Genomic DNA, 23,961 nt, shown 5'->3' with positions numbered 1-23,961 from the left:
TCAGCATTTTCCCCTATAAATCCAACTCTCAATCTTTGGGGGAAGAAAACTATATATATATTTTCTTTCTATTTTCACTCCTATCAATACTTCTTAGTGTGACTAAAGCTAAAAATCATCCCGTTCATACGTGGTATTCAGATAGGTTGCAAATACTAACTATCCTTGAAAGATCCTCATCAGAAGTAAGAATTATTTGTTTCCCTACCTAAGAAAGGGCTTCTCTAATAGCTCAGTTGGTAAAGAATCCTCTTGCAATGCAAGAGACCCCAGTTTGATTCCTGGGTCATGAAGATCTGCTGGAGATGGGATAGGCTACCCACTCCGGTATTTTTGGGCTTCCCCTGTGGCTCAGCTGGTAAAGAATCTGCCTGCAACATGGGAGACCTGGGTTTGATCCCTGGGTTGGGAAGATCCCCTGGAGAAGGGAAAGGCTACCCACTCTAGTATTCTTGCCTGGAGAATTCAATGAACTGTATAGTTCATGGGGTTGCAGAGTTGGGCACGACTGAGTGACTTTCAAAAAAAAAAAAACCTAAGAAAAATTGTTTAGAAAGAACAATTTGTGAATATTAAATAATAACTTCAAGCCATGTGTTTTCTCTTTTGAGTTAGGTGCTAAAAGTTGAATATCTGATAAGAAAAAGGTAACAACTGCTAATAAAACTGAAAATTTCCCCCGTTGGATCACAAAATTAAGTCATCGAGGAAAGTCCATCCACCCATTTAGCTCAGATGTAACCACGACATTTTTCTTCCAGGATGAAATGTCATCTTTTATAGTTATACTATAAAAACTCCATCAGATCAAGAGTGATGAGAGTGAATATTAGGAGACAGCAAAATAATTCTAGTTTTTTCTTTTCCAGGAAGAGGAAAGGGTAGAAGGAGAGGTGGTAAATAGGATTGTCAGTATTCTCTGGCAAAGAATGAGTAGGAAATACAGGAGAGCTAGACAAATAAATGGATGAGCAATTGATAAAAAGAAAAATCCAGAAAACAATATACAGAATTTAGTACTAAGTCATTATTGTAGTTCCACCACTCAACAGGACAGATTTGATCATAGCTAATGACTGAACTGAACTGAACTGAATGTCTCAAATTGGTCTAGGAAATAGTTAGGGCAGCCTTAGTAGTTAGTAGTTAGAAATCTGCTATTTTGGTCTTGGTTAACACCATTCTCTACACTATTGCCTTTAAATAGAGATTGAGATTTTTAAAACTGCAGCTTGTAAGGAGCATTTCCGACTTCCTAGCAAAGTTGTAAATAACATGAGTTTTTGAATTAGAACAACCAGAGGTCAGATTCTTTCTCTGCACTCATTAACAGGAGAAATTTGAGCACTTAATTTCTCTGAGCCTCACTCTCCTTATCTTAAAATTGGGATAATAATGTATCTTAGAGCATTTTATGAAGACTAAACCCTGATGATGCTAGCAAAATGCTTATCACAGGTGAAACTTTCAATGAAAAGTAGATCTTGGTTTTTAAATTTTCAGAACAGAAGTGGGCATTCCTTAGAGCCAGGGAGAGACTGTATTTGTGATAGAATATGACTCCTGAGAGTCTCTTGGACTGCAAGGAGATCAAATCAGTCAATCCTAGAGGAAATCAATCCTGAGTATCATTGGAGGGACTGACTGATACTGAGGCTGAAGCTCCAAATCTTTGACGACCTGATGCGAAAAACTGATTCAGAAAAGACCCTGATGCTGGGAAAGGTTGAAGGCAGGAAGAGAAGGGGACGACAGAAGATGAGATGGTTACATGACATCAATGACTCAATGGACATGTGTTTCAGCCAGCTCCGGGAGATGGTGAAGGACAGTGAGGGCCTGGTGTGCTGCCGTCCATGGGGTTACAAAGAGTCAGACACAACTGAGAGACTGAACAACAACTTATCTCTAGTGCATGGTACAGGTCCTGATATATCTTTGATGTCGTTTAATTGGTGCTATTCTGGATTCTCTTTACCCTCAATTTAGTGTTCTTCTCTACACACACACACACACACACACACACACACACACACACATTCACATATAGTTACATACACACACACTCATACATGCATCTGTTGTTATTCAGTCACTCAACAGTGTCCAATTTTTCCTAACATCAGGGTCTTTTCTAATGAGTCAGTTCTTCCCATCAGGTGGTCAAACTATTGGAGCTTCAGTTTCAGCCCTTGTCCTTCCAATGAATATTCAGGATTGGTTTCCTTTAGGATTGACTGGTTTGATCTCCTTGTAGTCCAAGGGACTCTCAAGTGTCTTCTCTAATAGCACAGTTCAAAAGTCAGCACTCAGTTTTCTTTATGGTCCAACTGTCATATCCATACATGACTACTGGAAAAACCATACCTTTAACAATATGAACCTTTGTTGGCAAAGTTATGTCTCTGCTTTTTAATATGTTGTCTAGGTTTGTCATAGCTTTTCTTCCAAGGAGCAAGTGTCTTTTAATTTCATGACTGCAGTCACCATTTGCAGTGATTTTGGAGCCCCCCAAAATAAAGTCTGTCACTGTTACTATTGTTTCCCCATCTATTTGCCATGAAGTGATGGGACCAGATGCCATGATCTTAGTTTTTTGAATGTAGAGTTTAAAAAAAAAAAAGGAATGTTGAGTTTTAAGCCAGCTTATTCACTCTCCTCTTGCCCCTTCAACAAAAGGCTCTTTAGTTACTCTTCCCTTTCTGCCATAAGGGTGGTGTTATCTGCATATCTGAGGTTATTCATATTTCTCCTGCCAATCTTGATTCTAGCTTTTGCTTCATCCAGCCTTGCATTTTACAGGATGTACTCTGCATATAAGTTAAATAAGCAAGGTGACAATATACACTCTTGATGTACTCCTTTTCCAATTTGGAACTTGTCCATTGTTCCATGTCCTGTTTGAACCATTGCTTTTTGACCTGTACACAGGTTTCTCAGAAGGCAAATAAGGTAGCCTGGTACTCCTATCTCTTTAAGAATTTTCCACAGTTTGTTGTGATCCATACAGTCAAAGGCTTTATCATGGTCTGTGAAGCAGAAATAGATACTCTTGCTTTTCCTATGATCCAATGGATGTTGGCAATTTGATCTCTGGTTCCTCTGCCTTTTCTAAATCCAGTTAGTTAGGTATAGTAGATTCTAGAGTAGAAACATGTTACGTATAGTAGCTTCTTCATTATGGATGATGAGTGCATGAATTGAACAAGACCCTTCTATATTTTAATAGTTATAACTAACATGAACATGCCAAACCCTGTTTTAAGTTATATGTATGTGCACATTCATATACATCAGTTCAGTTCAGTTCAGTTCAGTCGCTCAGTCGTGTCTGACTGTTTGTGACCCCATGAATCACAGCATGCCAGGCCTCCCTGTCCATCACCAACTTATACACACACTAAATGCATAAAAAATCCTCAAAAGATCCCTATGAGGCAAGTACTATTATCTTCCCATTAGAGAAATGAGTTAACCCATGTACATAGGGTAAGTAATTACCCAATACCAGAGAGCTAGTAAGTCAGTAGTAAGTTCCTTTACTACAATGCAAACCTGTCTCTCTCTATATATATATATACGCTCACCCCTCTCTCTCTTTAGGCATGTGTGTTCAATAAACACAATGAATCATATTTGAATAGTATGTCACAGCTTTATAACTATATTTTTATAAATGTGCATATTATTCCTGTCTGGAATTTGGATCACTTACATATGCACTAACTAGCCATATAATCTTGGGTCATTCTATAAATCTTTGTCAGAATTAAAAATAAATCAGCTAGGTGATCCCTAGATTTAGCTCTAGAAATCTGTAACCATGTATGCTCTATGAGATTTTGGCCAACTCCATCATTTCAGGTACAAAAGATTGTTTCTGTCTTTATTAGCAAGAATAAATTTAGTTAAATATTAATAGACTCAAAACTAAGCATTTCTGAATATATCTATAATCTACCAGTTATAGACACAGATCTAGAACATTTCATCATTGGATTTTGATATACATAACGGTTATATTTTTGATTAAAGATACCAGAGGTCATCCATTTAATAGGTTAGGCTATGCTTTTTCCAAAATCAGTATCAGCTTGCTAATCAAAAAACTGTAACTTTGTATTCTTCTTCAAAGAAAAATCTAGATATTTTCTCTAACTTTCCAGTCCCTCTGCTCCACTTCACAATTCTTCAAGTATTCCTCAAAAGCTTTCAGCATCACTTCTCTAGATTCCCTCATTAGCCTGGAGTATGAATAACCAAGAGGAGGAGATCTGAACTCATTGGTGTAGCAGGTTTCACCTGGCAATCCCTTCACTTCTGAATCAGTGTGTAAGTTTTTTGGTTTCTACTCCCAAGAGTTCCAAGATCGTGAACAGTTTGCCTATGAAGTGGCCACTGATTCCCATATTTATTCATTTAATCTTTTAGACTCTATCACATAAAAGGTATATGTTAGTCACTATAAATATAGTAAATATATAAGAAAATAAGACAGGCCACCATCTCTTGTGGGGAAGAAATGAAGTCTGACCATGGAAATATGTACAAATAGAAACATCTATTTGGAAATACATGGTTGACATTTTGATTCCAAGCAGTTAGTCCCCTATGCTATGAGTAATTCTTCCAGTAGTCCTGTATCTTGCCCATGGCAGTTACCATTTTTTCCTGATGAGTCCAGATTCTAACATGCACTTGGCTCACTGTCTTGGATCTCCCATCGAACTAAGAGTCTTATTCCATTACTACCCTCACTTTGGTCTAAGATTTGGTATGGTTTTTTGAAATATTGTCATATAAAACACAAGAATCAAACATTAACAATTTAGAGAAGATATCTAGAAAGAAAATATAGCTTATTAAATATAATAGTAAGTTATCTAGAGATATTAATTAAGACACTATAATTTTAGAGTCCTTTCTGTACAAATCAGATTAACTTTAAATAATACCGATAATGGCTATTAGTGGTTTATTTATAAATTATCTGATTTTAAAAATTGTCTAAAATATAATTCCTAAACTAAAGAATCCCTAAAGAAAGTATGTTCATAAATCCATTCCATTATTTTAAAATACATACCCAAAACTACTGCATACCTTTTAGTACTAGCATTGCCCCTCTAATGTTTTACATTTGTTTTTTACATTTGTTTGGACATGAAATAAGCAAAAATAATTTTATTATTAAATATTGTTTTGCAAAAAATAATCACATTTTGAACTCAGAAGCTTCCCTTCACAAGTGGCTGTATTTTAAATGAAAGCAAAACAAATAAAGATGGTCAATAAGTTACATAATTTAAGTCCAGGGGACATCTTCAAGGTATCAATTCTATAAGTTTGTGAAAAATGACCCTCAAAGATGAAAGAAACATTACACTATGACGATAAGGTACTTGCATATTTTATGCCTGCCTATCAGATGTTGACCTTTGTGCTTAGATAGTTGGCCTTAGTGGACATATATGGTTTCACCTACCATTACAAGGGCAGTTGGTAGCTTCATGGTTGACTTGTTTATAACAAAATATCAGCTACACCTAATGACAGGTATTGTCTATGACCATCACTGCATTGCCATTCAGATACCTTCAGAATAATGACTTTCTTGGCTAAGACACCTCATCCCTAGTCAGTGAAACTCTAGTAAATAATGATGTTTCAAAAAATATACATGACTGAGATTAAGGGAGCTAACAATCAATTAATTAAAAAGTGTCTGTCTTGTGGTAGTTTTGTAAAGGTAAAAGTTAATTTAAAAGTATGGCTTTAAATAATGTCACTGAACTTTTATGCTGAATAGCCAAATAGATCTTTAAAAAATAAAATGTTTACTGTGTAAATTGTTGCTACGAAATGGGTACAATGCTTTACTCCTTAAAAATGTTTCCCTATTATATGCAATTTATCATTTTATTCTGTACTGCATCAGGAATGATATTATATTTTGAGAATTTACATTTAATTTTTTAAGTAAAAAAAAAATCAGAATTCAACTACATGACAAATGAGCAAGTTGCTAATTAGCAATAGCAATTATCAAATCATTACATATGTCTAAATATAGAACATGGTATTTCACTAATATAAGTTGATATTATGAAAGTAATACTCTATATTCAAGGCTAAGGAGTCAAATAAAATATTAAGGTCCATTATGAGCTCATTCCTCAGTTAGTAAACTGACAATTGCATTGTGGTCACTATCTCAACCACAATTAAAAACATATTAAATTCAAACTCTCTCTGCAAGCTAAATGAATTGGTTCTTAATGTATCAGGATGAAAAATGCCCCCAAACATATTTTTAACTCACAATCTTCCTGCACCCTACATAAAGTGTCCTTAACGAACAAGGATGAAAAGCAATCATTTTTTTTCCTTTTAAAAGACTGTAGAATTTATAATACAACAAAAGATTATGTTAGGTAGTCTAAGTAGGAAAAAAGGAGTCCGAAATGTCAGTTAGAAAAAGCCTAGGAAAAGAGACAAAGGAAGAAAATCCAAGGACTGGAATAGGAACCTTGGGTGGGAGAAAACACACCCAAACATGCCCCCTTCCTGATAGGTGGCGGATACAAGACCTATTTTGCATAGGGCAGAACCAACAGGCTCCAGTGGGGGAAACAAAAAGTATAAAAAGGGAACCCAAGCAGGGTTGAAGCCACTCCTACAGGGTCTGCTAGCTCTCATGTCTTGGGTGTGTACTTTCTGCTGTCTGCCTAATAAAATTCTGCCTATATGAGCCGTAACACTGGTCTGTTGTTTCAAATCTTTGCTGTGATGAGACAAAATAGACTGGAATAGACTTAGAAAATAGAAATAGAAATCTATGCATTTGCAAGAAGTGATACCAAAATTCTTAGAATCCCAGATATCATCAAGTTCATCTCCCAGTCAAAAGCAAGGCATTGAACTGTCAGGTCATTTATCTAAGAAAAAACAACAGTCAGACTTTCCTTAACTCTAGCTACTGATTTTTGCAGGGATCTGTGGACAGGTCTGGGGAGGGAGCAGCATAATATGCCTTAGACCACTCCCTCTAATCTTTGTCAAAGACAATGAGTGTTCAAAAAAAAAAATGCATTTGATGTGTACAGAAAATTAATTTTTTTTAAATTAATGTTTGATTATCTACCCTACAAATACTATTTTTCCACATCCTTGCTCATTTTAAGTTCCTTTATATTTATATTAATGGAAAATAATCTGTGAAGGTTTGCCTTAGTGATGCCACTGCAAGACTATTAAGCAATCAGCAGATAGGTGGTGGGTACACACTGCAAGTAAGGAAACTATAGCTAAATTATCTTGTTGTTGTTTTTCAGTCACTTAGTTGTGTCTGACTCTTTGTGACCCGATGGACTGCAGCACTTCACTCTCTCCTGGAGTTTGCTCAAACTCATGTGCATTGAGTTGATGATGCCATCCATACCATCTCATCCTCTGACACTCCCTCTCATCCTGCACTCAGACTTTCTCCATAGATAGCAATAAAGTTATTGCTTTGAAAATGTCTACAAAGAAGCTATTTCTTCCATGTCCTGGCCATTGTACATAGTGCTGTGATGAACACGGGGATACTTGTGTCTTTTTGAAATTTGGTTTTCTCAGGGTAAATGCCCAGTAGTGGGATTGCTGGGCTATCCAGCAATAGAACTATCACATGATAATTCTATTTTTCTTTTATAAGGAACCTGCATACTATTCTCCATAGAGGTTTTATCAAATTGCATTCCTATGAGCAGTGCAAGAGGGTTCCCTTTTCTCCACTCCCTCTCCAACATATACTGTGTGTAGATTTTTTGATGATGGCCATTCTGACCAGTGTGAGGTGATATATACAGCTGATTCATTTTGTTATACAGCAGAAACCAACACAAAATTGTAAAGCAATCATACTCCATTAAAACAGTAAATTAAAAAAGAAATTATGTTTCTCAAAAGATGCAATAAGAATCATTTTCAAAAATGACAAAGATTTAAATGGTTTGTGAGACAGACATAAAATACATATACTATAAAACAGTAAAAGAAGACGTATCACAGCAAATAGTACTTGATCAGTTGCTTTTTGTTAGTGCCAAATAAAATTATTTACGTTATTGCCTTTTTATTTTCATGAAACTGACACTCCAAATTTCTCAAATACTACTATTACCATATGAATTGTGACAAAGCATTGCACCAAAACTAATGCTTAGACTTCACATGTATTACCTCCAAAGATACTATGATAATGCCACCAGGTTGTATTTAAACAATCGTTTAATTAACAAGTCTGCCAATAATTATTTATTTCACCAGAAGTATTTTTGCTCTGATTTCTTTAATACATTTACAAATCATAGAAATTGGCCATTTGCAAAACTTCTCAGGCTAATAGATCATTTATACTGTTCAAATTTGTGACTTTTAGAATTTTGAGGGCAAAAATTGTCTTCTTTATTTTTGCATTCTCACAACTTATCCATCTCTCGCATGTAACTTTTTCTCCAGAAATATTTGTTTTCAAAGCAAACCAAGGTTATTTGACATTTTATTAGAGTCACATGTTCAGCAAATTTAAAAAAACTAAGTATGTTACTGGCGTGGGCTTCCCTCGTGTCTGACAGTAAAGAATCTGCCGACAATGCAGGAGACCTGGGTTCAATCCCTGGGTTGGGAAGATCCTCTGGAGAAAGGAATAGCTACCCACTCCAGTATTCTTGCCTGGAGAATTCCATGGACGGGGGGGCCTGGTGGGGTATGGTCCATGGGGTCACAGAGTTGGACAGGACTAAGCAACTAACACACACACACAAACACTGGTATATAAAAAATGTATTCATCAATATTGACATATATTACAATAATATTTAGAATCAATCCAATCCCATTGATTTCCTAGTTCCTGTGTCCCCATCATGTTATTATCTATAATTTAAGACATAAAATCATATTTGATGATAATTCAATAACGTTATACTCAGATGATTTAAAAAAACTTCAGAAAAATCATCTCTTGTATCAACATATACAATAACAATTCAGGAAGTCTCCCACCTGGAAGACTGGAATATAGGATCCTATGAAATGCCCATCACTGTTTCAGAAACAACTATGCTAAACACCACAAAGTCATGAATAAACCTACAAAAATAATTGCAGTCATTCAAATGTGCATTACCCTTAATAGGTTATTGCAATGTCACTCCAATAACACTTTGCTAAATGATGCCTTAGTTTATACTGTGTTGGTGCTACTGCAATTGAGTGAGGACAAAGTCTAATCTTACACTCAAAACAATTTTTATTTCATCAGAGTGAAACAAAATGCTGAAATCTAGCATTTAATTTTTCTGTTCGGAGGTTCAAGTGAGGAGTTGAAGTCGAAAGCAAATGAACCAATTTGAAATCCACACCAAGATCAGTACAACCATCACCCCTGAGCTGTCACTTCCTTTGGCTCTGAAAAGGAAAACTCCACCTTTCCTGTCTGAGAGGAGGCTGTGTGTGAACACAAGTCTGCCTGCATTGCAGTGAAAGACTCTGTTCTGGGGGACGTCTGGGTTGTGTGTGCAAAGAAACATTCTATGACTTGACTTTAAACTTGGGAATCAAAAGCAACATTCATTAAAAAAGACATCAGGATAGAAATATGAAAGCCATGGCTCAAGTATATAATCAAACTTAAATTTTAAATGTTTGGCAAAAACTTCCCATTCGCTCACTTCAAATAAAGCCAAATACTATGTGATTCACTCAAGTCAGTGGGACTGACATATTTTGCATGTTATATTGGCTTCCAATGACAAGGCTTTATTTAGTAAATTTATGTTAAATCCTGTATATACACTGAGATGAGATAGAAGGGCTTCCTTGGTGACTCATATGGTAAAGTACTTGCCTGCAATGCAGGAGACCAGGGTTCAATCTCTGAGTCAGGAAGATTCCCTGGAGAAGACAACGGCAAGCCTCTCCAGTAATCTTGCCTAGAGTTCCATGGACAGAGGAGCCTGGCAGGCTACAGCCTATGGGATTGCACACAGAGCTGGAGACGACTGAGCAGCTAATATAACAAAAGGTCTAATTACATCTCAGCAGAAAGCTTGGCATTCTACATTAGCTTTGTGGTAGGAGAACTAATCACATAATTTCATTTGGAAGGGCATATATCTCCCTTCTTTTTAAAATTTCAAGTATGAGGTTAAGTTCAGTCTTTAAGAAGAAAATTCAACACCTACTTACACTATCATTTATGAGTTTAATCTCCAAGCACTTAGACCTCTTAACAACAAGAATAGAGCTGCATTGCCATGAAAGGATGGTGCCAGGGTTTGCATATTTCCTTTAATTTTGTTCTTCATTTCTTTCCCTATTTTGGGTGACCACTGGGAATTCTGCTGCCATGAGTCTCGGCGAAATGTGTCACTACATCCAGAACACTTCATCATGTTGCAGAGCCAAAATCTATTATGGTTTGCAAGTGACTCATATTTTAGTTATGAGAGAGCCCTAGCAAAGAACAGTTTACATCTAAAAGTCCTAAATGTCAGGAATGTAATGTTTGGACGGCATAGGTATGCAAGGTCCAGTCATACTCTGCAAACAATGCCTTGAGGTATTTATTTATTTATGATGTATAACCAAACTTTTTCACAAGAGTCCGTGGTAGCTATAATAATAGTGTACTGTCTCATCTTGGTGGTATTTCTGTACTTTTGCAACTGAAATCTTGAAGAAAATGGGGAAAACAAAACTATAGAAAAATAACCTATGATTCTATATTATGAAAGACCAGCAGGGGCTAGATGTAACCGAGTAGAAAAAAATCACTAGAACCACTACTACACATAAACATGAACCAGAAATTCTTCAGAATACAGGTCTGTTGCAGGACCCAACTTTACTGAAGTTTCGGGGATCATCAGAAAGTAAATCTTTGTATTTAGGTATAAGTTTTCTTCAGGATGAAAAGAAAGAATAGAAAACACATATTTCACAGAAGCTGAGCAATAAAATGTTATATACTAAATGTTATTTGGGCTTCCCAGGTGGAACTAGTGGTAAAGAACCCGCCTGTCAATGCAGGAGACCTGAGACACAAGTTTGATCCCTGGGTCAGGAAGATCCCCTGGAGGAGGGCATCCAACCCACTTCAATATTCTTGCCTGGAGAAACACGTGGATAGAGGAGCCTAGATGGCTACAGTCCACAGTGTTGCAAAAAGCTGGACATGACTGAAGCGACTTGGCACGCAAATATTATTTTACTATATTTTTAAATAGAAAACAGCTTAGTAAAAGAAACTGATAATATTTGAGGAAACAACATTTAATTTGGGAATTAATTAGAATACCCCTTTTTAAAATTTTAGGCTAACAAATACTTGGCATTTCTAACTTTATACCTGAAATTTAAATTAAGTTTTGTGTATATTTAGATATCTGCATTTATTTCACATAAATTTGTACTTTTTTCTATTCCAAGTATTCTGGAACAAGAGGAAAGAAGGAAGCATATATATTTTAGATTTTTTAAACATTATCGTTTAAAAGCAAAGTAAAAATTACTTTAATGAGTTTTAAAGCAGAACATATTTTACATATAAGCTACATGTATGTAACTGTGACCAATTATACTTCTCAAACAAAAGCAATTACATTAATCTCTCGCCACAAAAACTCATCTAGCAGTCAGCAGCATATGTTCCTGGGATTTCAGTGCATTTCTTACCAGAAAAGAAATATGTATGAGTCACAGGCGGGCTTGGACAGTAGCCAGAAATGACAAGAATGGCTTGAAGTGCGGACAAGACATAGTTAACTCCATTCCTGAAATAAAATGCTTTCCATAACTCACCAAATGTGTGGTGACATAATAAAAAGCTAGTTTTGTTGTGCTTTAAATATTGTTCAAATTAGAACCAAATAAGGATTTCTTTTAAGGCAAAGGCAATCATGTGTAACCACTTCAACTTTTCCTGAAATCAATACTGCATAATTTCTGCATTTTAACAGATTCTTAAGGACGCCTAAAAGTAAATGCAGGATAAAGGATCAAGTTAAAATATCTGTGGTTGCATATGAAACTTATGGAAATTTTTATACCATTCTTCAAAACAAACACCCTGAAAAGCATCCCGGAGTATACTTTTCAACAGTTGTTCATCTGAACATGGTAAACATACATCAAAAAGAAAAGCTAGTATAAGAAAAACAAATAAAAATATTCCACCAAATTTTTCCTCACTTTTTTTTTTTGACATAATAGATCCTGTATTTTTTTTTTAATAGAAAGGGCTTCTTCTATTAAGACTGCTGCAAAATGGAAACATAGTTTGATTTATATTAAAGATACTAGCTGCAGTAGTTTGAATTATTGATCCCAATTCTTCAGCCCTTCCTATAAGTGACTCCACAGTCCCTCCCAACTTTAGGGGGAGTTTCTCTCTTCCACCTCTTGACTTTGGGCTCATCCATAATTATTTCAGTTAGTGGGATATTTACAAATATGGCTCAGGTAAAGACTTGAAAGGTATTTACCTTCTTGTACCTCTGCCATAGTTACTAGCATACCATATTCATGCAAGTTTACTAGTACCAGAAAGGGGACAACAGATGTTGAATAGAGGAAACACTGACATTGAGAGATGAATAGACTGAAGCAGGCTTTCCAGTTGAGCTCAAGCCAAGATCAACCTAACTGCCTACTCAGAGATGTGTGTGGGCTAAGCTGCTCAGCGGTGCCCGACTCTTTGTGAACCCATGGATTGCAGCCCTCTAGGCTCCTCTGTCCATTGGATTTTACAGGCAAGAATACTGGAATGGGTTGCCATTTCCTTCTCGAGGGGATCTTCCTGACCCAAGGATCAAACCCACGTCTCCTGCATTGGCAAGCGAGTTCTTTACCTCTGAGCCACCAAGGAAGCCCCTACCTAGAGATGCATGAGAATACGTGTGTATTGCTAGTCCTTTGTCCTTCCTTGGTGGCGCTAGTGGTAAAGAACCTGCCTGCCAATGCAGGAGACATAAAAGATGAGGGTTCAATCCCTGGGTTGGGAAGATCCCCTGGAGAAGGACATGGCAACCCACTCCAGTATTCTTTCTTGGAGAATCCCATGGACAGAGGAGCCTGGTGGGCTACAGTCCACGGGGTGCATAGAGTTGGACGTGACTTAGCACGCATGCATGCAGGAGTCCTTTGAGGTGGTGTGGCTCTTTGTTAGGCAGCATTACTGTGACAATAGCTAACAGATACACACACCAAAAAATGGATTCATTTAGTGAAAATGTTACTTAATTTTTGTTTTAAATAATGGATTACTGTTCTATTTAAAATGAGGAGCAAAAAGAAGAAAAAAGTTAATATATACTGATAACTGTGGTATACCTTGTACTATGAGGTCATTTTATTTTTCTTTTTAAAGTAACAGCTTTATTGAGATACAACTCATACATCATAAAATTCCCTCATTTTTAAGTGTGCAATTCAATGACTTCTTCCCCCTAGGACTATAAAACATTTTTTTTTCCAATTATACATATACACATGCATCTATTATTTTTCAAATTCTTTCCCCATCAGACACATAGACTAAGAGAATGAACTTATGGTTACCAGGGGGAAGGGTGGAGGGGAAGGAATAGACAGTTTGGGATTGACATGCACACGCTGGTGTATTTAAAATGAGTAACCAACAAGGACCCACTGCACAGCACAGAGAATTCCGCTCAGTATTATAAGGTAATTTTTAATGCTATGAACTTATGAACAAATCTTTCTACCCTGTATAACTTCTCACTCTTACTTAACACCCACGCCCTTTTAGAAGGACAAAGCAGAGCAAGACATGATCCCCAAGCTCTCCTGTCCCTCCCACAATCCAAAAATTAGAGGAACAGGGTGGGAATACTTGACTCAAAAACAAATCATGGCTGGGTTGAGTCAATGAAATTGTCTTTCTTAAAAGCGTAGAAATTTATGGAAAAAAAATTGGGAAACTCTATAAGAAAACAATGGCACAGCTACAGTGAGACAATGTAATTCCTATGAATGCTTGGTCCCAGCTTTAGTGGTTTTCTAGTGCCCACCTGAGGCCTGGCTAGGCTTTTCTTATGGAACTGTGGCAATGCCAAAATGATCCTTTAGCCCCGTTTCACCTTTGTACATTACTTTTTACCCTTAAAGAAATTTCTGCTACTCTATGCAAAAGACATGTTTTGACTTACGGCTCTTCTATTCCATTTGAGTTGGTTTATGGTTTATATTGCTTATATTTCTTTATATATATATATATATATTTAAACAACTATTTCACAATGTTAATTTAAAGTACTATTTAGAGGTTTTTGTTTTTTTTTTTACTTCTAAATGGTAACAATTTTTAAACATATGAAACAGCATCAATAATCAGGAGTAAATATAACTTCTACCTAATCTAAAATGTAGAATACATCTGAAAATTTTGAAATCACTGTCAAAGTAAAAATTTTTGCAGTGCACTGTGCTTTATTTTAGAAAGCCTGTTTCCATGAATTCAGAGTGGTTTTCTTCTAAACTTCAATGGAACATTTAGTTTCTGCCATAGTGTCTAGCATACAGTAAGCACTTAATATGTTTATTCACTGTTTTTAAAGTCAATATGTTTATTCTGGTAGCACATTTTGTTGCTACATATGTAAAAATGAAGAGAATGGTACTTTATATGCAAAATTAAGAGCAGAGAACACTAGTTGGGATGAACCATCAAATATTACAATTATCAATACATTGCATAGCAGAGATCCTGATAATGATTCCCTGATCTTTACTGAGGTAAAAGCTAATTAATAGGAAAAGATACTTTTAAATGTAAATGATCAATAAAGAAATGCAAATCACATTTTCTTTAAAAATATTTCAGTTTGGAAGGCTGGCTTTTATTTCTCCTTGTGGAAACCAAAGTATCAAGTTTCTCAGTGTAGTAACAGTATCAAACATTTTAATGTGTCATTTTTTAAAAAGTATTTCACCTTAAAATCACTGAACTGCTACAGAAGTGTACTCTCTCAATAAAGAGAAAAAGTTGTGTAAAATACAATAAAAATCTGTATACTTTGTAAGATAAGAGATTAGACTCAAGAGTAATGAAAAAGATATGCCAATTACAAATACCTACTGACCACAAGTAATCATCTCCATGAAGTAACATGGTTTAATTATTTTGTCCAAATATACTCTCATTCTTTGTGACTTTATGACTGTATACAATGAGTAGGATGACATCAATAGAAGCTTTGATTTTATTTTGCGAATAAAGGGATATTCTCTTCATTAAAAACAAAACAAAAGAAAAAAGTTTCAGGTAATCTTCCATTACTAATTAGTTTTTTTTCCTGCATTTATATTTAAGAAACATTTTAAAAACCCATTTTAAAGCATTTTTATACTTATAGTAAATATTCAAAAATTAAACTATATAAGAGAATGGAACTTTATGTAAACCTGGCAGTGTAGAATTGCAAGCACTTTAAATCTGTCAGAATTAATAAGAAAAACAAAAGAAACAGCACAGTTCTCCTGTCTAGACTAATAGAATTCTCACAGTCTGCTTATGTTAATAAATTTTATAGGAAATCTATCCCTTTCCTCTAGTGATTGTATTTAGATATTAAAGCCTGGGAGTATTTTTTCAGTTAATCAGAGAATGGTTTTTAAGAGAATAAACTATGATTTTAATAGTCATTATTAACTGTTTTCCTATTACTAAAGTGTGATTAAGCATTGTCAAACCTGTTATTATTGACAATTTTTAATATTCTATGTGTATTATGAAAAACCATCATGCAAATTTTCATATAAAATTCCTCTTTTCCCCATAAACATTTGTACATTACACTGTATAGTCTTTCCTTTAAAAGTATTTCCTAAAACTTTTTAAAAACTTAAAATAGACTATTGATTGTGACAAAAATGACCTTTTTAAGTTAATGTTGTTATTTGCATTAATGTTATTAATGCATTAATAATATTTATAACAGCTAAGTAACCTCTTTCACTTTGTGTCTTTTTAGTAAGTAACCATCTTCACCCATCTAGTTTCCCTAAGGATCAACTCCATAAAAGCATAGGAAATATAAGTTAGAAATTTCATTCCTTAAAATATAACAAATACGAATTAAACTCAAAATTCAGTGAGGAGAAAGATCAAATATATACAATTTACCTTCTAGAGTGGGGTGCCAATTCCTCCTCCAGGGGATCTTCCCAACTCAGAGTTCAAACCCGCATCTCCTGTGTCTCCTGCATTGAAGGCGGATTCTTTCCCCCTGAGCCACTAGGGAAGCCCTTAGAGCTCTCTTGTCGTTGTTCAGTCATCAAGTCGTGTCCAACTCTTCATGACCTCATGGACTGCAGCACACCAGGCTTCCCTGTGCATCACCGTCTCCTGGAGTTTGCCCAACTTCATGTTCTTTGCATCAGGGAAGCCATCCAACCATCTCATCCTCTGTTGTCCCGTTCTCCTCCTGCCTTCAATTTTTCCCAGCATCAGGGTCTTTTCCAATGAATCCGCTGTTTACATCAGGTGGCCCAAGTATTGGAGCTTCAGCAGCAGTCCCTACAATGAATATTCAAGGTTGATTTCCTTTAAGATTGACTGGCTTGACCTCCTTGCTGTCCAAGGGACTCTCAAGAGTCTTCTCCGGCAACACAATTTGAGGCATCAATTCTTCAGTGCTCTGCCTTCTTTATGATTCAGCTCTCACAACTGTACATGACTACTGGAAAGACCATAGTCTTGACTATGCAGACCTTTGTCAGCAAAGTCATGTCTTTGCTTTTTAACACACTATCTAGGTTTGTCAAAACGTTCATGCCAAGAAGTAATCATCTTCTAATTTCATGGCTGCAGTCACCATTCTCAGTGATTTTAGAGCCCAAGAGATCTGTCACTGCTTCCACCTTTTCCCCTTCTATTTGCCATGAAGTGATGGGGCTAGATGCCATGATCTTAGTTTCTTTAATATTGAGCTTTAAGCTAACTCTTTCACTCTCCTCCTTCACCCTCATCAAGAGACTCTTTAGTTCCTCTTCCTTTCTGCCATTAGAGTGGTATCATCCATATATCTGAGGTTGTTGATATTTCTCCTGGCAATCTTGATTCCAGCTTGTAACTCATCCACCCAGCATTTCCCAGGATGTGTTCTGTGCATACGTTAAATAAACAGGGTGACAATAAACAGCCTTGCTATACTCCTTTCTCAATCCTGAACCAGTCAGTTGTTCCATACAAGGTTATAACTGTTTCTTCTTGACCAGCATATAAATTTCATAGGAGACAGGTAAGATGGTTTGGTATTCCCAACTATTTAAGGGTTTTCCACAGGTTTTTATAATCCACACAGGCAAAGGCTTTAGCATAGCCAATGAAACAAATGTAGATGTTTTTTCTGGAATGCCCTTGCTTTCTCTATGGTCCAGTGAATGTTGTCAATTTGACCTTTGGTTCCTCTGCCTTTTCTAAACCCAGCTTGGACATCTGAAAGTTCTCAGTTCACATAATGCTGAACCTAGCATGCAGGATTTTAAGAATAACCTTACTGGTATGGGAGATGAGTGAAATTGTCTGGTGACTTGAACATTCTTTATTACTGCCCTTCTTGGGAATTGGGATAAGGATTGACCTTTTCCAGTTCTGTGGCCACTGCTGCTTTTCCAAATTTGCTGACATATTGAGAGGAACACTTTGATAGCATCATCTTTCAGGATTTTAAATAACTCTGCTGGAATTCCATCACCTCTACTAGCTTTATTTACAGCAGTGCTTCCTAAGTCCCACTTGACTTCACACTCCAGAATGTCTGCCTCTGGGTGAGTGACCGCAACATCTTGGTTATCTGGGTCATTAAGATCTTTTTTGTACAGTTCTTTTGTGTACAAAAGAGATGTTTCCATTTCTTCTTGACCTCTTCTGCTTCTATTAGGTCTTTACTGTTTCTGTCCTTTATTGTGCCCATTATTGGATGAAATGTTCCTTAGATATTTCCAATTTTCTTGAAGAGATCTTTAGTCTTCCCCCTTCAGTTGTTGTCCTCTATCTCATTGCCTTGTTCATTAAAGAAGGCCTCCGTGTCTCTTCTTGCTATCCTCTAGGACTCTGTGCTTAGTTGGATGGACCTTTTCCTTTCTCCCTTGCTTTTCGCTTCGATTCTCTCTTAAGCTATTTGTAAAGCTCAGAGTTTTACGATCTATTAATTAACTTTTCAAAAGTTGTTTAACATGTTAATATATTCCATTCTTTTTGACAACACATTTCTAACCATGTCAATAAAAAAAAACTTGTTCTCACTTAAAAAAAAGTATATTCTTTGTCAAACCAAGGCAAGACAAGTTTTATGCTTCCAAATAACTGCAAACTCAAAGAAAATAGAATGGCCTTTAACCATTTTCCATACTTTGTTTAATCAAGGTTTTTCTGTTGATCCTTTTGTAGATGCATTTCTTATTCACAAAGGACAGCGTTTACTTTTTTGTACATTATGAACTTTCAATAAAGCCATTGAAACCGAAAATCGAGCAATTTTTATAAACATTTTATAACAGATGACAAAATTCCCAGTTTTTCCATTGCCAATGAAACCATCCTATAGAAAAACTCAATCTTAGTGTAGCCTACTTCCTATATTTAATTTTTTTCATAGTAGCAATTAAGAAAGAAATCTAAGTTATATTACAATGGTGAATATGGAGCATGAAAATTTTAATATTTTATTGCATAGCATTTTGAATGTTGCTTAATTTAGAGCATACACTCATATCTATTTGGAAAATTGCATTGCAACATTTGGTGAGCAAGAATAATGATAAATATTTATTTTGTCACAGGAAAAATAAATTTACAAACCCAAAGATTAGGAGATATGTATAAAATTCTTTGAACCAAGAAATCTGTAACACAAATATTACTCCTTTAAAAGAAAATACAGTTAATCATTGTGCATTTGGTGATCCAATTTGATAGTTTTATGATTCATTTGTGATAAGGAAAAAAAATTTCTCACCCAGTACCCATTTTGAGAAATATTAAATTACAGCTTATTTTTATACTAAAAATGACTGATGTGTCATATATTGTTATCTGAGAAACAACTATACTATACAACTATATAACAAGTATACTTTTGTAGTTGTATTTAATTAATTTATCCAATAAATATTTACCGAGGGTCTACCATGTGCTGTTTAAGTGATAGATGCGTAGGAATGATAAAAACCATCTTTTCTGACTTCACAGACCCAATGACATTCTTAGTTATCCTTTATCTTGGATTCTTACTGTTGCAAACAGTTTAGGTTTTTGAAAAACTATATTCCTAAATTCATTGGTCTTTATGTCCAATTCAATATATGTAACCAGTAATACATGTGTAGATGTGGAACCGAGTACGTACATCTTTTATCTGGCAATAGCTGTTCTCACATCGATGAAGTTTTTAAAGTTGTGTTTGAGAGAGGAGTGCTTCTATCTTAGGCTCTAGGTGTCAGTGAGCTTCACAGTCCTTTTTGTACCTGCAATATGCTTTCAGGTTTTCTGCTTGAGCAAACTGTTTATTAAAAGAACCCACAACATGTAATTTATACTCGATTGCCTACTAGAGAGAATAGTTGTGTGAATAAATGATCAAGGTTTTTTCTACTTTTAATAAATGTTTTTAAAACATCTAACCTCTTATTTCTATTCGTTAAGGCAACATTAAAATGTCCCAATTTTGCTTTGTTTTTTGAGACTTCGCCAACATTTTAAGATTTGTTTATTCATGATTAGAATAGATTTCAATTCTTGGAAGTTCAGTGCTCTAGAAAAGCAAAGTTTACTATAAAAACATAAAATTTAAAAGTTTAATTTGATTAATAACTTGTCTTTTAAGAAGTGCACGATTACTTAGAACTTACGTAACAAAAGAATAAATAACCACTCAGTTATGTATAATATTTGTTAACAGTCATAAAATAGCATACTTAAGACTTCCTAGTGGTTTATACTTAAGCAAATCTTAGCAAAACCACAATTATCTTGTTTGGGGCCTAGTTTCAGAAATAACATTAATTGTAAGGCAAGAAAACATAAGGGTAGGGAAAGCAGCATAATCTAGAGTGGAGACAGTACACACTTAAATATGTCAGAACATAACTTAGTAAAAACTCTGTAAATATATTGCTTACACAAATGAGAAATCTATAAAAATTTGCAAATTAAATGTTTGCTCAATAAAATTAAAATAATAGCCATAACTGGTGTATGACAGATGTTGTTTTACTGAAAATAAGATCTCTAATAGTTAGCAGGGTTAGATTTAGCAAGGTACCTCTCCATTTTGTTTTCGTTGTTGTTGTTTAGTGACTAAGTCATGTCCAACTCTAGCGACCCCATGGACGGTAGCCCGGCAGGTTCCTCTGTCCGTGGGATTTTCCCAGCAAGAATACTGGAGTGGGTTGTCACTTCCTCCTCTAGGGAATTTTCCCAACGCAGGATTGAACCCACATCTCCTGCGTCAGCAGGCAAATTTTACACCACTGAGCTACCTGGGAAGTGAACTTGGGTTTTAATCTTGATGCCATTATCCAGGCAGCTGTCACCTTTTTAAGCTTCAGCTTCTTCATATGAAAAAGCTTCCAAATGTAAAAAGAATGATGTTTTGCATAATATCGGACAAATAAAAGTCATTAGACAGTGATGATGACTATAAACATACTCATCCTACAGTGTCAGTGACTATAAATCTAAGTAATTTGTTATTAAAAGGAAAAGCTTACTAGTAATTATCACACATAAAATATTTGCTGATAAAATCTTATAATCAGCTAAAAATAGTGATTAAATAGTCCTTAAAAAACTTTTGTGAATAGCACCAAAAGTCAGGAAAACCCTTGTGTCAAGTTACAAAGACATCTAGGGCTTCCCCACTGGCTCAGTGGTAAAGAATCCGCCTGCAATGCAGGAGTCACAGGAGACATGAGTTCAATCCCTAGGTCGGGAAGATCCCCTGGATGAGGGCATGGCAACTCACTCCAGTATTCTTGCCTGGAGAATCCCCATGGACAGAGGAGTCTGGCAGGCTACAGTCCATAGGGTCACAAAGAGTCTGGTACAACTGAAGCAACTTAGCATGCATGCACAAAGACATCTACTGGATAATGAAAATTACTGAACCCGCGGCAGAGATACAAGAGTTCATTTACTTTCAACGCAGTGAATAGATTTACAGTTTAGAATCATGACAGAATTTTCAGAATACACACTTTCAGACCCAAACCCCAGGGAGCCCACTCATTAGGGTACCCAAGCAGGCTGCCAAGGCCTGAGTAAATATAAAAAATAATCATTCACTGACATAAAGAGAAATACTCAGGCAAATGTTCATTAGAGCTAGGAGTATAATAAGATAGGGAATAAAACCTTGATCTGTTTTTTTTTGGTCTTTTCTATAGTAAAAACTGCCTCACCCAAATATAGACATGAGAAATAACTTAGCTGTTTTTGCCAAATGTGTTGTGCCATTAAAATTTCAGATAAAGGAGACTGCCTGTGAAAATGTTGTTACTATATTTTGAATTTAGAATCAACAAGGAACCTAAATAAGGATCAAACTTTCTCTTTGTTAGTTTTATGAGTTGCCATAGAAAAATTTCAACCTTTGCCAATAAATGTTATGATGTTGCCCTTTCTCAAGTGATAATCTATTTTTTTAAAAAAATCCAAATAACTCTTGAGTGTTAATTCATTTTGCTCTGAAGATACTAAGATGTGTCTATGAATTTGTCCCACATAAAGTTGTTCCAAATATATGAGACAAATGTCATACTTGGCAACTTATCTGATGCTAACAAGCCTACATTGTTTCTCTAGGTGCTAAAAATCACAATAAATGTGTTATTTTAATCATCTATTTGCATGCTTCTGGGAATCTATATCTGAATACTTAATTATCCCTTGTTTTTTAGAAGCCATTTCATCTGTGTTTAGCTGGGATTATCTGGTCCCTCTGCTATACCCTATATTCATGAAGTGGTTTATTTGGCAAGTACTGGTAGATTACCACTACTAAGCACCTCATTAGGAGAGACTCTTTAACAAGCAAAGAAAGAAAATAAGGTTCAATTTCCACATTTCTGTGAATATATGAAAAACCAGTGACTTTAAAAGGGTGACCTTTGTGATAAGTGAATTACATCTTGCCACCAGAGAAGCCCTTACATCTTGCTATAGTTCTTAAAAAAATAGCTAAGGGGGCTTTGAAATCAATATATCTATAGAATAAGGAAGTGATGCTTATTTCATATAATTTATTTTTACTGAAGCCAACCAAGATGGCTCTTTAAAAATAGCACCTTCCTTTCTGAGTTTTTCTAAAGAGTATTTTTAGTAATGTGTTATGGAATACTGTCAAGCTTATCAAATTACACTGATGCTTCGTAACTTCAAAAACAGGGACTTGTGTGACTATAAGCTTATCAGTCTTTCATTACATTCAGCTTCACTTTAAAAGTAAGGACATAAGAGAAACGCGTGGAGAAGTTTGAAGCCATGACTGCATTCACTGATGTACAAATGATAACACAGAAGGGGATTTAATAGACTTTTAGAATTGGTAAAGACTTTAGAGATCATCTCCTGGAGAAAATAATAGCAAATGAAGAAACAGACAAAGGATTAATCTCAAAAATATACAAGCAACTCCTGCAGCTCAATTCCAGAAAAATAAATGACCCAATCAAAAAATGGGCCAAAGAACTAAACAGACATTTCTCCAAAGAAGACATACAGATGGCTAACAAACACATGAAAAGATGCTCAACATCACTCATTATCAGAGAAATGCAAATCAAAACCACAGTGAGGTACCATTACTCGCCAGTCAGGATGGCTGCTATCCAAAAGTCTACAAGCAATAAATGCTGGAGAGGGTGTGGAGAAAAGGGAACCCTCTTACACTGTTGGTGGGAATGCAAACTAGTACAGCCGCTATGGAAAACAGTGTGGAGATTTCTTAAAAAACTGGAAATAGAACTGCCATATGACCCAGCAACCCCACTTCTGGGCATACACACTGAGGAAACCAGATCTGAAAGAGACACGTGCACCCCAATGTTCATCGCAGCACTGTTTATAATAGCCAGGACATGGAAGCAACCTAGATGCCCAGCAGCAGATGAATGGATAAGGAAGCTGTGGTACATATACACCATGGAATATTACTCAGCTGTTAAAAAGAATTCATTTGAACCAGTCCTAATGAGATGGATGAAACTGGAGCCCCTTATACAGAGTGAAGTAAGCCAGAAAGATAAAGAACATTACAGCATACTAACACATATATATGGAATTTAGAAAGATGGTAACGATAACCCTATATGCAAAACGGAAAAAGAGACACAGAAATACAGAACAGACTTTTGAACTTTGTGGGAGAATGTGAGGGTGGGATATTTCAAAAGAACAGCATGTATACTATTTATGGTGAAACAGATCACCAGCCCAGGTGGGATGCATGAGACAAGTGCTCGGGCCTGGTGCACTGGGAAGACCCAGAGGAATCGGGTGGAGAGGGAGGTGGGAGGGGGGATCGGGATGGGGAATACGTGTAAATCTATGGCTGATTCATATCAATGTATGACCAAAAGTAAATAAATAAATAAATAAATAAATAAATAAATAAATAAAAGAATTCCAGGCCAAAGAATTAAAGTGGATCTCTACTTTCAGGGTTTTTATAGATCTGTGACTAGAACTGATTTTTTTTTTTCCCTAACATTTCACACTTTTAACAAATATATCATTTATCCCAAATTATTTAAAGTTTAATAAAGGAAAAATAGCCATAGAATGCATAAAATTCCCATTATTTTCTAATACATTTATTATCTTCATGTGGTAAGTTGCTTCAGTAGTATCTGACTCCTTGCAACCCTATGGACTGTAGCCTGCCAGGC

The 23,961-nt window shown here is 35.7% G+C and overlaps 1 protein-coding gene across 1 annotated transcript in view; it reads right to left on the bottom strand.

The window, feature by feature from the left end:
* FAT4 (FAT atypical cadherin 4) overlaps positions 1-23,961 on the bottom strand; it is a 175,480-nt gene that overhangs the window by 95,513 nt on the left and 56,006 nt on the right. The window lies entirely within an intron of this gene.

The sequence above is a fragment of the Cervus elaphus genome, chromosome 5 (assembly GCF_910594005.1).
Source record: "Cervus elaphus chromosome 5, mCerEla1.1, whole genome shotgun sequence".
In the NCBI taxonomy this organism is placed as follows: domain Eukaryota; kingdom Metazoa; phylum Chordata; class Mammalia; order Artiodactyla; family Cervidae; genus Cervus; species Cervus elaphus.
The sequence above is the reverse complement of the archived record's forward strand: the minus strand, read 5'-3'. Positions and strand labels throughout refer to the sequence as shown.